This window comes from Talpa occidentalis, unplaced genomic scaffold, assembly GCF_014898055.3.
Source record: "Talpa occidentalis isolate TD23 unplaced genomic scaffold, MPIMG_talOcc4v2.1 talOcc4.16, whole genome shotgun sequence".
Classification (NCBI taxonomy): domain Eukaryota; kingdom Metazoa; phylum Chordata; class Mammalia; order Eulipotyphla; family Talpidae; genus Talpa; species Talpa occidentalis.
In genome coordinates, this window is record NW_023601653.1 from 7,707,294 (window position 1) to 7,719,978 (window position 12,685).

The following is a 12,685-nucleotide window of genomic DNA, read 5'->3' on the forward strand; positions in this document are numbered from 1 at the left end:
AGGAGGAGGTGGCCTTTCACACCCAGACAGTATTTTCAAGGCTGTCAAAATCAAGAGTGTGGCCTCTGGAGAGCTGCTGTGGCGGGTCCCTCATCCAGCAGAAGCTCTGGAACATTGTTCTTTGGGACAGCAACATCGTGAGGGGTTGAATCCTTAGACTTGGGTCCTCGCCATTCTGCCTCTCTGCTCACGACTTCTGTCCTCCAGTTCTGTCACTGGGTATTACCTGATCCGCAGGGAGTGTGTGTTGGGGCAGGGGGTGGGTGTAGAAAATGAGCTTTAGACTCAGGGAAACCAGGTCCTCCTCTGGCACCTGCCCTTCCCAGCTGCATGGCCCAAGCACCATCCTTCAGCCTATGGGGACTTGGTGTCTCATCCACCATGTGCAAGTGAGGAGCGTCACTTTGCAGGACGGTTGACGATTGAGGATCTGCTGAAATAATTGCAGCTAATATTTATTTATTAATTTTTAAATATTTATTTATTTATGCATACAAGAGCTGGGGTACAGGCCAGAGATGTGGGGGGTGAGAGGATTCACCAGAGACAGGCAGACTGACTGGAATACAATGCTGAGGGGGGCAGCGGGCGAGTCAGCTGCGCCATATGGGTTTCTCTCTGGCTGGCCGGGGATCGAACTTGTGCTGCAGAGGCTGCGGCTTGCTTCAAAGTGCGGTGCTCAACTCCTTGCGCCACCAGGAAGGTCCCTGCAGCTAATATTTATTTAACTGTATTATATGTCGGGGATAATGCTGAGCACATTGCAAGTATGAGCTGATTTAATTCTTACACATTTCTGAAGTTGTCTCAGCTATGAACTCCACTTAAGAAGAGACAAAGATTAAGAAAGGGGAAGTAATTTGTTTCAAATTCTCTAACCTGCGTGGGAGAAATACTCAACTGTCTCATGAAACCCTGTGCTCTAACCCCTATGCTGCATAGTCAGCTGTTAGGTGAGTCAGTTCACTCTTCTGAATGGTGATGCTTCAGTGTTAAGGTATCACACCTCCCCCATACCCCACAAGGGGGATATCTGTAATATCCTTTTTTTTCCTTGTAATTTTAGGTGGGGCAGGGGTGGCAAACTATGGCCCACATATCATATTTGGCCCACCACTTGTTCTTATAAATAAAGTTTTATTGAAACACAGTCATGTCCATTGATTTACATACAGGCTGCAACTCTATGACACTATGGCTGTTTCTGCACCACAATAGCATAGTGAAGTAGTTCCTACAGAGACCTCCTGCCCTGCAAGACTGAAGCTATCTGCTCTCTGGTGCTTCACAGAAAAAGTCTGCAGATCCCTGGTGTGGGAGAGAGATCATGAGCTTTGCAGTTAGAAGGACTGGGCTCAACTCCCAACTCTCATCATTTTCCCAGCTCCATGAGTGTCGGCAAGCCCCCTGAGTGTTCTGGTTATCGGTTTCCTCCTCTGGGAAGCCGCTGGGCTGGTGACTGTACCATAGGGTTACATGAGAAGGCCCTGCAGAGTGCCCGAAGGGAGGAGGGCGAACTCCCTTCCTAGGGTGATTTCTCTTCCTCCTCCTCTTCCTTCGTGGTTCTGGAAGCACATCCAGCCTCCTCCATGGCCTCCCAGCCCTCCTGGAAGAAGGCCGATTCGTGGTCTCTGAAGGCTGCCTGCCCAGACTCTGCCCTGGCCACACAAGGCTCTATTCCTGCTGGACACGGCTGCCTCTTGCAGATCCTAGCCTCCTAGAGGCCCAGTGCTCTCCTTCAGTGGAGAATTGGCTCCGTCCAGCCCAGTTCAAACATTCCTCCTCCTCCGAGCTGTGCAGAAATCTGGCTTCCCCACAGCGAGCAGCCTTTAGATTTTTTCGAACATGCCGTGGCTTGGCCCCCATTCTCCCTGACTCCCTGCCAGACCTATTACACGTGTCGGAGCAGCAAGGGACTGGAAGAATTACGATTTCCATTTGGCTTCTGCGGCCGCTTAGTCTAATTTGCACGGGCTTTGAAATATAGCGACTGCTGTTTTTGTTGTTCAGATTTGGAGGCTGTTTCGAGTTCTGTCTCTTTTCTCCTCTTTTCTCTTAGCTCTTGCTCTAACGGGGCTGGAGGTGGGGGCACGGCAAATGAAAACAAACCAGCCAGCCAACGACCCCAGCACTCAGCAGCCACCCTCGGAGCCCCCTCTCCTGCATGAACTCATTTGCTCCAGCACCAGCTTTCATTAACTGAAGGGCTACATCGCAAGGCGGAGCATGATAATGAGCTTGCGGCTAATCAGAACATATGGACTGTTGTTACATTAGCGGCAGTCCCTGAGTGGGGAGGGGAGCCGTAGGAGCAGAATGCCCTCATCCGTGTGGGGAGGCATGACCGACCCTCTGGTCCCTTCTTTCTGGACTTGTCTTGCTCATCTATTCCCACTCTCCACCCGCAGCCCTGCCAGCCCTCCCGTGGGTGATCCCAGCCACAGGGATGAGTCAAGGTCATGGAATCCATCACCACTAGCCCAAGGGAGTTGCAGTCTCAGAGTTTTGCAACTCCATGAGTGCCTCTGACCTTTTCCACTTGACTTCTTGACATCATCGCACTTCGGACCGCACTCCCGTGGCTTCGAGTGCGTTCTGCGACCCACTCTGAGTCTCTGGGTCTTTCCTGCTTCTTCTCTTGCTTCTCTTCCTTCCATTTTTGCAGGCTCATTTGTATGTGTTTAGATGCATCCTTTTGGCTACGCAAGGCTACGATTATTTAGGAATAAAAAACACCTACCCTAGTACTTCCCAGATACAGCAGGGCCTCGAGTAATGTTTTCATCAGCTTAATCTCGATGAGAAAAATAGCAAGTAGTTTTCCAGCCAGGACCTGTGTGTGTAGTTTGCAGGTTCTCCCCAGATCTGCCTGGGTTTTCTCCAGATGCTCCACTTCCCCTCACGTTCCAAAGATGTGCCAGTCAAGTCCACTGTCTTAGTCTAAGTGAGATGGGCATGACTGTGAATGCGCACTGCAAGGTCCTGTGCAGGGCAGGATCCCCCCTTGTGTACCCAGTTGCTGGGATGGGTTCTGGCCACCCCTGAACTTCAATAAGCAGGTTGAAAAAGGAATAAAGAATGAATGAAGACAAATGATAGTTTGATATTAAAAGTGTTTGGGGGGGGGGTGGTCTGTATTTAGGAGTCTGGTGATGCTTTTTGCGACCAGAAATCTGTCATGGGAATTTTACTCCTATCAAGTAAGCTATGGCCAGATTGATTTCACTATGTACTGTCTTGGTTAAAGTTTCCAGGAACCTATGGATGATGCTAGTGAGGACTTCCTGTGCTTGTGCAAGTGTCCTGCCCACCTCCTTTTTCTCTATCTGTCTTCTTATTTCTTTTTTTCCTCTTTGTATGGACTTGAAATGCCAGTTGCTGGCCAGGCACTCGAGGTACAAAGAGGAGCGGCTATAACCGCTAGCCTGGAAGACATGGCAGTGCCAGGCCTGTGGCCCTCACTCCACTCCCTCCCCACACCCCATTCCTGAATTTCCCACCACATACTTTTGGTTCCCAGGTGGCATTAATCAAAATGTTCCCAAGTTGTAATAGTTGGTTATGGAAACTCTCCAAACAGACTCTAACTTAATGGGAGTTTAGGAAAGACTTAAAGGCCAAGTAACCAGTAATCTCATTTAGCAAAAGGGTCCTGTGGAGTCAGAAAAGGGAAGTCACTTATCAGAGGCCACATTTCAGGAGAGCGGTTGGTTCAGGAGGTGGGGCCCTTTGAACATTACCCCTAACTACCTCCGCACCATGGAGCATCATTTGAGTGGCACAGACTCTACCACACACTCTTGAGGACCTACAGGGGTCCAGAATGGAGCAGGGCACCCACCCTCCTAGCCCCGTCCCTCTGCAGCTACGGTAGGTGTTGGCAGCTGATGGGTCACACCTGCATTCTTCCATGAGCAATTCACCTTGGCCAATGGAACTACTGCTCTGAGATGCCTGGGAAATCAAGCTCCCTGCCTGCCACAGGGTGCAGCCTGTGGCCAGTAACTAGGGGTGGCACGAAGGCACCAGCTCTCTTGCCTTTGGACAGGACAACCCTGTGCTGCAATTTATATCCACGGCTTTCACGGGAATCAGGACAAATCTAAGTTTCTACTGAAGTGACCTTGTGGCCTGATTTCTTCTGGATCTGGTCCTGCTTCCTTATGTTTGCTCAGTGAAAATCTAGTAAGACAATGCATGGAGAAATCTCCCAAATCATGGCGCTCACTTGTGGCTTCCTGTCAAGCTTTGCAGTCGGCCGCCCCAAGTCCAGACCTGCCCCCTGCATGGTAGCCAGGTTGCTCCATGGTGAAGCCCTGATGCTGGGTACACAGAAGGGTTTAAGGTGCAGACCTGCCATTTGAAATTGTGGGCTGAACTCGCCCCGCAAGGTCCCGGGGCACAGCAGGCAACTCTGAATTGCAGGAAACTTCTAGGTCTCTGAGTCATTCGGAATCACTCAGAATCGAGTGGGGCTGAGCTTGTCTTTTAAGCTCATGATTGCAAGCTTGAGTCACTAAATCATCACCCCATGGGTTTTTCTCTTGATTTTGATTGTGTGTCCTGTTCATTTTCAGTTTCCACTGAGCTGTCCAATGAAACCCCCATATCTCCTCACCCAAGGAAATGGACAGTGATAAGGAAGTTGGTGTGAACTCCAATTTCTGTGACTTCACTTTTTACTTTACATGTGGCTGTCAGTAAATTCTCTCCATTAGACCTGAAGCATCATTAAAGAATAAAGTGTTAATTTTTTTTGAGCAATCATTTATCTCATTCTAGCAATTATGTCAGCATCTTTTCCACACCCTCTGACTTGGTTTGAATGACCCTATAGAGCCAATTTTCTCTCAGATGACCACTGTGTGTGTGTGTGTGTTTTGTGCAGGTGTATATATGTGCACATGCCCATGATCTCTGCATGTATGGCTGTGTATGTGTGCCTGTACACATGGATGTGTGCACATGTATAGGCACACACGGTGCATGTTCTATGTGTGTGCATGCATGGGCATGTGTATGTGTGCACATGTATATATGGTGCATGCGTCTGTGTGTGTGCATAAGCATGTGTATATCGTTGTGTACACGGGTGTGTCTCTGTGTATATATGTGTGCCTGTTTCGTGTATGCCCATGTGTACAAGTTTGGGGAGGTCAAGAGTGACCTTGGGATATGATATATGCAAGAATCAGGTGACTGCACCAGGTTCTTAGTATTTTTTAAGTCTAATTTTGCTTGGTTCATGTGCCTGGGTGACATTTGTTTACACAGCTCTGGTTATTTATGGTACGTGGCGAAACTGGGCTAAGAAATGAATTTACAGACTGGAATGAGCCAAATAAATCTTGGTAACAACACCCCCCCTCACAGCCCCATCAGGGGCCCTCCCATCTATGGCTTCCCTGCCGTGTGCTCAAGAAAGGGTCTGTGACCCTTCAAAGCCCATGAGTTAAGGGGAACACTTTTCATTCACAGATGCCCTCCCTTTAAGTGGACCCAGCAACCAGGCCACCCTTGGTGCCCACTCAGCACATACCCTCTGAAACCCCAACATCCAAAGGGTGTGAACAGTCCACTCAGATGTGAGGAAATGCAAATAAGAATTAAATACATGGAAAATGTTCAGCCTCACTGGTTATCAGAAGAAAACACAGAGATTCCATTTTATCTCTGTTATATAATAAAAAATAGCAGTCATCATCCCTCGCCCCAGCCTGGCTGGCTGCTGGTGGTAATGGTCTGCTTGTGGACTGTGTAGATTGATAAAATGTTTTTGCAGGGAAATTGGGCAGGACATATTGGGCAGATCTATAAGACACTTTATACCTTTTGGGCCAACATTTTCCCTCGTGGTATGCAAAATGGAGAAATAATTCAATGAAAGAGAAAAACTACCTGATGTACCTGAAACTCTTGTGGGCAGCTTTATCTGTATTATGTAAAATTGGAAATGACCTTTCACAGTGGGAGAAGAATTAAGTCAGCTTGCTTAATCATTGTGTGGTCCCTCACTGAAATGGTATATAGTTATTAAAAAGAGATTATAAAGAACATAGAAACAATATAAATGGATATAACCTAGTATTCATAGAAAAAAGAGGCTGAAATTCGTTATCTGTGATTACAAAGTAAACACATAAATGAATACAAAGGAGCAAGAGCAGAGAGCTCAAAATGAGATATTTATGAAATGATGGCATTAAATATGTGTTTTCGGTGTGTATGGATGTGTTTAGAAAATAGCCTATTCTTTTTGCCAAAAAAGCTTAATTTAAAAAATACCTGTGGAGGTCAGAGCAAGGTGAGTTTTGAAATTCAACATGTGATGAAATCTTTACTGCTTATTGCTGGGGTAACCGTGAGCAAATTAGTTGACTTCTTTGAACCTTAGTTTCTGCATCAGTAAAATGGGAAAAAAGAATACAATTTGATAAGAGCTCAAGGGGTGAGAGCAGCAGGAGGCTGGGTAGAAGGTAGAGCAGGCACGGAATGCAATTTGTGGTTTGGACTGATGGGGATTAAGTGAGGTCATACATGCAAGGAATTGGCTATAATGCTGGACAGAGCTGACTTTCAATGGTTGGTTATTATTATTTTCTCTCTCTTTCTCCCCTATTCTATCTATATCTATCCCCTATTCTATCTATATCATAGACATAGTGGTTGACTTCCAGCATCCATGTTATCAGAGATCATTAATCAAAGCTGCTCATGGTAACCCCACTCCCTGCCAGTAATTGATCAGGCATCGACATGTGAGCTAATCCCAACTAATCAGACTTGAAGGGAGAAACAGAATCGGTCTTCTTCTTTCCTCTGGCCATTATCAAGTGTAGGCGGCAGCCTCTCGTCTCCCAAGCTGGGTACCAGGCCGAGGGGTCTTGCTGCCCAGTCGGCCTTCCTTTCCTTGTTTTTCCCGCCAAACTCCAGACCTTTCCAGGGTTCTATTGTCAACTTGCCAGCTGCTCTTGGATCTCTGAAAACAGCCACCTCCCCCAATACATTTAAAGCCAAACTCATCACAACACCTTTTTGTTTAAAGCTTTTCAGCGTCCACCACTGGCTCTTGGAATAAAGGCAAAACTATTTCGCGTAGCCCAGGGCTACACGGCCTGTCTCCATCAGCTCCAAGTGTCCACCCACTGTGGTTTGCCAGTCCTGGATTTCTCTCATTTCCTTCCTATATGTCATGTTCCTGCCATCGAAAGACTCCTGCGTATTTTTCTACAGGGAAAAATCTTCTGTTTTATGCCAAGTTAATGTGTATTAATTTTTAAACCTTGGCTCAACTGTCATTTCCTTAGGGAACGGTTCCAGGACCAGATCACATCTCCCTGTCAAACACTCAGAAACCCTCTAAATGGGTGCTTAAGGGCCACTGCAATTTTGCTTTTTGTGTGTCTGGATCTGATTCTCCAACAGACGTTAAGTTTTCATTGCCCATGATTTTTGCCCCCAGTGGAAATGTTTGTTGAGTGACTGATGGATGAATGGACATTGCCCTAATCCAGCTCTTTCTCATTACATGTGCCAGTCACAACCCCTTCCAATGGCTTTGTCTTGCCAGGTGTGCACAGGGCTGTTAGGGTTACCTCTGAATCATGAAGTTGATCGTTGTTATTTCTTTGCATAAAACTACCCACTGCTTCTCCACTGCATAGAGAACAAAACACATTTTATTCCCAGCCTAATTTTTCAGCCTTGTCTTTGGTTTCCTCTTTCCTAATGCTTGCTGCAATTATTCTTTTACATGCAGTCCCACCCAGCTCTTCACTGTTCCAACATTTTTGCTCTTCTCAATCCCAGTCATGCTGCACCCTCTAACCATTTCCTATCAAAATTTAATCCAGCCTTCTGACAAATGCATTCTCTTAAGTTTTCTGCAATTCCCCCAATTAGTATTGATCCTCCTTCCTTGGTGTCTCAGAAGCTACATGATATTGGCACCCAGTGATCCTGCTGCAACAGCCTTTCTTTGATGCCTGGGGTAGCTTGCCTTACATGGGAAGGGAGAGCCACACCCTTCCGTAATTTGCTGCAGACCCTCCCTGCCCCACCATTGTGTTTCTGCACAGTAAAGAGTCCATTTTCAATGTCAGTCTTGAGGCAGTCTGGATTACTGTTCAGAACACTTTGCTATTGCCCCTGGGAGCCACAGTGAGTATGGGGTCCTGAACTTGGGTGGCAGAGTAGAGAGGAAGGAGAGGGCCTACATGCACTGGTGTGGATGTGGGTATTAGGGGGCAATGGTCTCTGTCGTCCACATTCTAGCGTTATGGAGTGGGCCAGCTCTCTGGAGGCGGACGGTAGCGGGCAGAAGGGAGCATGGGGGTGTGGACCGGCCACCCACTCACTCCTCTGCCAGCTGCATCCTGGCCTGTGATCCCAGGGCACAGACCTGGCCCAGCACCCTCTGGACCCATTCCCAAACTCCGTGTTCCTGCTTTAGGAGCAGAAGAGTGTTCCTTATCCCCACACCCAGTTTCCTTTTAAAACACTGACTTAGGTAAACATGAATCCATGTGAAGGAAAAAATGACAAGTACATGATGGATGATCCAGGTAGAAAGCAGATGAAGCAGGTCTGGGAGGCAGGGCAGGTGCTCTGGATGGAGCTGCCTGGAGATAATCCTGAATGTCAGCCCTGGGGCTGGTCTGCTCCAGGCTGCCTGGTCAGAAGCCTTTGAAAGAAAATTAAAATAGCTACCTGCCATTTTGTCGCTTGCTCCTTTCTAATGATTCTTGAGTTATTGGCTTTTCTCCTTTAAAAATAAGTGGGCAGCGTCCTGAACTGTTGTTCAGGACTTGGTGCCCTCCTGGGACTGTACTACCCAAACAGGACCTGGCTGGACTCTGGAAAAGAAGGAACAAAAGCAACCTTTGAAAAGAGGGAGCAGAAACCCTGCTGCCAATGGCACCGGGGAAGAGTGAGCCAGTGCAGCGCTGCCTCTGTCCTAGGCTTCCCTTCACATGGCAGACACACTTGGAGCCCATCATGCACTGTCTTTTTAAATTAGACTTTTAGATCTTTGTTAGAAAAAAATCCTGCAACGCTGCAGGGCAGAATGCAATGTGTTAGGCCAAGCCCAGCAGCTTAAGTGAGGTTGCAGTGAGAGGCCTCGCTCCACTGGGGAGGTAGCCAGCCAGGACAAGTGGGGGCAGGGAGGGGCTGCAGCAAATTACATAGTGCGGACCACCTTGAGTTGCATGGATGTCTGGTTAATGCTCTCTTCCTAAAAAAAAAAAAACAAAGAACCATCTTTAAGAGGTGATTTTTATTTCCTGATGATTAATCATGTGGATTATCTTTGCATGGACCTGTTGGCCATTTCTGTGTCTTTATGGAAAATGTATCTTCAACTTCTCTGCCCACTTCTAATTGCATTTTTTGGGTTATTCTGCTTGTTTGTTTGTCCTATTAGCTTCCTTATTTATTTTGGCATTCTTTACATATTTTGAGTATTACCCCCTCCATATATATGGTTGGCAAATATCACCTCCCAGCCCATAAGTTGTTTTTATCCTTCTTTATTGTTTCTTTTTTCTGTTCAGTATTTTTTTTCAACTGGAGCAGAAATAAATGAAATAGAAAATAGGAGAAAAGTAGGAAAAAATAAATTAAGTAGAAGAGAGAAGGCTCAAATGAAAAACAGTCAGAAATAAAACAAAATCATAAAGAGGAAATATCGTAAGTGATGCCCATAGGAATAAAAAGGACCAGAAGATGCTATGATAAACAAGTATGCACTGACAAACTGGACAAGCTAGACTATGGATACATTGCCAGAAACATACAAATTCCAAGGCTGAATCATGCAAAACTAGGTAATATGAATAAATGAACATGAATAAGAAAGGTCAAATCAACAATCAAAAACTTCCCAACAGAGAAAAATGCAGATTCAGAAACTTTACTGGTACATTCTACCAAACATTTAAAGAAGAATTAACACTAATCCTTCTTGAACTCTATTAAACACATTAAGAAGAGAGAACACATCTGAACTCATTTTATGAGACAGCATTACCCTGATAAAACAGCCAGATAAGAACACTACAAGAAAATTAAACTGAAGACCAATATCCCTGACAAACATAGATGTAAAAATCTTTAACAAAATACTAGCAAAACCAATTCAATAGCACATTAAAAGAATCAAATACTTAGCTCAAGTGGAATTTCTTCCTGGGATAAGTGAATCAAAGATGGTTTTAACATGTGCAAATCAATGAATGGGACATACCATGTTGCTGGAATGAAGGATAAAATTTACATCACTTCAAGAGAGGCAGACAAGACATTTGGTAAAATTATACACCCTTTCATGATAAACTCAAGGAGCTAGGCATAGAAACAATGCATCTAAACATAATTAAGTCCTTATATGAAAAGCCCAAGCTAAAATTACACTCAACAGTAAAAATTGAAAGCTTATGCTCTAAAACCAGGAAAAAGGCAAGGATTCCCACTCCTACCACTTTTAGTCAACATAGTACTGGAAGTCCTAGCCACAGTTAACCAGGTAAGAAAAAGAAACAAGAGACACCCAAATTGGAAAGGAAGAAAAAAAAACGATCTCTTTGCAAATGATGTGAACTTTTATAAACAAAACTATAAATATTCCATAAAAACCCGAGCTGATAAACAAGTATAGTAAAGTTGCAGATACAAACTCAACATACAAATTGAATATTTTAGTAGTGGTCTTTATGATAAGAATGAAATATGTGCAAAGGACTGAGATAACAGTGCCATTTATAGTTGAATTCAGAAAGAATAAATTACTTAGGAATGAACTTTTCTAAGGAGGTGAAACTCTTGTGTCCTGAAAATCATATAATATTAATTAAATAAATAAAAGACAGAAATGAATGGAAAGATATCCATGTTCATAAATGTCAACACTGAATATTGTTGAACCCATACCAAAAATGATCTACACAGATTTAATGCAGTTCTTAAATACCAATTTCTTCATACAATTTTTTTATAAAAATTTAAAATAATCCTAAATTTTATATGAAACCAGAAAAGAAACAAAACAACCAATGTAATCCTAAGAAAAAAAAAGTTAGTGAAATCACTCTTTCTGATTTAAAAACTATATGATGAAGCTATAGGAATTAAAATAGTGTGTTTTTTTTTTCATTTATTTTTTTTTTTTTTATAGAGGCATGTTTTCTTTGTTTGTTTGTTTGTTTGTTTGTTTGTTTTTTGTTTATACATGCACTGGGTACAGTCAGAAGCGCGGGAGGGTGAGAGAATTCACCAGAGCCAGAGCGGGGAGCAGAACAGGCAGAAGGACCGAAGTACACTGCTGAGGGGAGCAGCGGGCGGCAGGAGAGGTCTGGGTGCCATGTGGGACCCTCCTCTGGTGGCTGGGGAGCAGCCGGGGATCGAACCGGCGCCGCAGAGGCCGCGGGCAGCTTCGCAACCCAGCGCTCAACCGCTGCGCCACTGGGGAGGCCCTAAAATAGTGTGTTTTAAGCTAAGTAGTGTTTGATCATAGAAACAGATACATTAACACCAACTGAACAGATTAGAGGGTCCAGATACGATCCATAGATATGCAGTCAATTGATCTTTGACACCAGTGTCAGGAATACACATTAGGGAAAAATGAGACTTTCTTTAACAAATGGTGGTGGGAAAAATGGAGAGTTACATTCAGACTCTCCAGATTGCCAAAGATTTGTCATGTGTTGTGTGTTTTTGACTTTTGAAAAATAAAGCATTACAGATGCAGTAAAATGCTTCTATAAATAATATCTGCACCCCCCCATCTCATTTATGTCCCATCCTCACCACTGATTATCACTCTTCTGATCATGGTTTCATATTTCCAAGCACATTTTTATATTTGTACTATATATCTAGCCATAAGCAAGACATTCATGTCTTGCACTTTAAAAACATTGTTTATATTGTACTTCACATATCTTTACAACTTTGTTTTTCTCATATGCTTTTTGGATTCACCCATTTTGCTCTAAGTAGTAGAGTTCACTCCTCTTGTCTCCTGTATTCTATTCTGATAAACTAACATGTCAGGATTTATTTACCTGTTCTGCTGCAAATTAACAAGTAGGCTGATGTGACTTTTTTTTTTACATTCACAAATAATGCTGCTGTTAATAGTCTTATGCATGTTTTGGGGAAACTCCTCTATGCTCAGGCATGGAATAGTTGAGTCATAAAGTGTGTGCATCTTCAGTTTTACAAGATGTTGTCAAGTTGCTCCTCAAAGTGTCATCCAAGGTGCATGGCCACCAGCAGCGCATGTCTATGACCATCACTCCACATCTGGGAGTTTCCAGAAAAAAATGTGCTAGCTGGACACTTGTACATAGAAGTGTCAGCCTGTGCATGGGTGTCCTGCCTTCACACTGCCTCGTATCCCAGTCACGGACTTCTGTATGGGAAACAGGAGTTAACCTCTTGATCTTCCCCAGGGTCATTATTTTTTTATAATAAGAAAAACTTTCACCCATTTCCAGGAGTCCTTCCTTGCTCCTTGCTCCTCCCTGCCTTCCTCTCATCCCTCCTCTTCCCTTCCATCTCTCTCTGCTTCTCTCTTCCTTCCTGTCATCAATGCACCAAACACTTACAGAGGCATCTAAAGAGTGGATGGAAACAGATGAAAGGCAGAGCTGTTTTCTTAAGGCGCTCCCAGCCCAGTGCA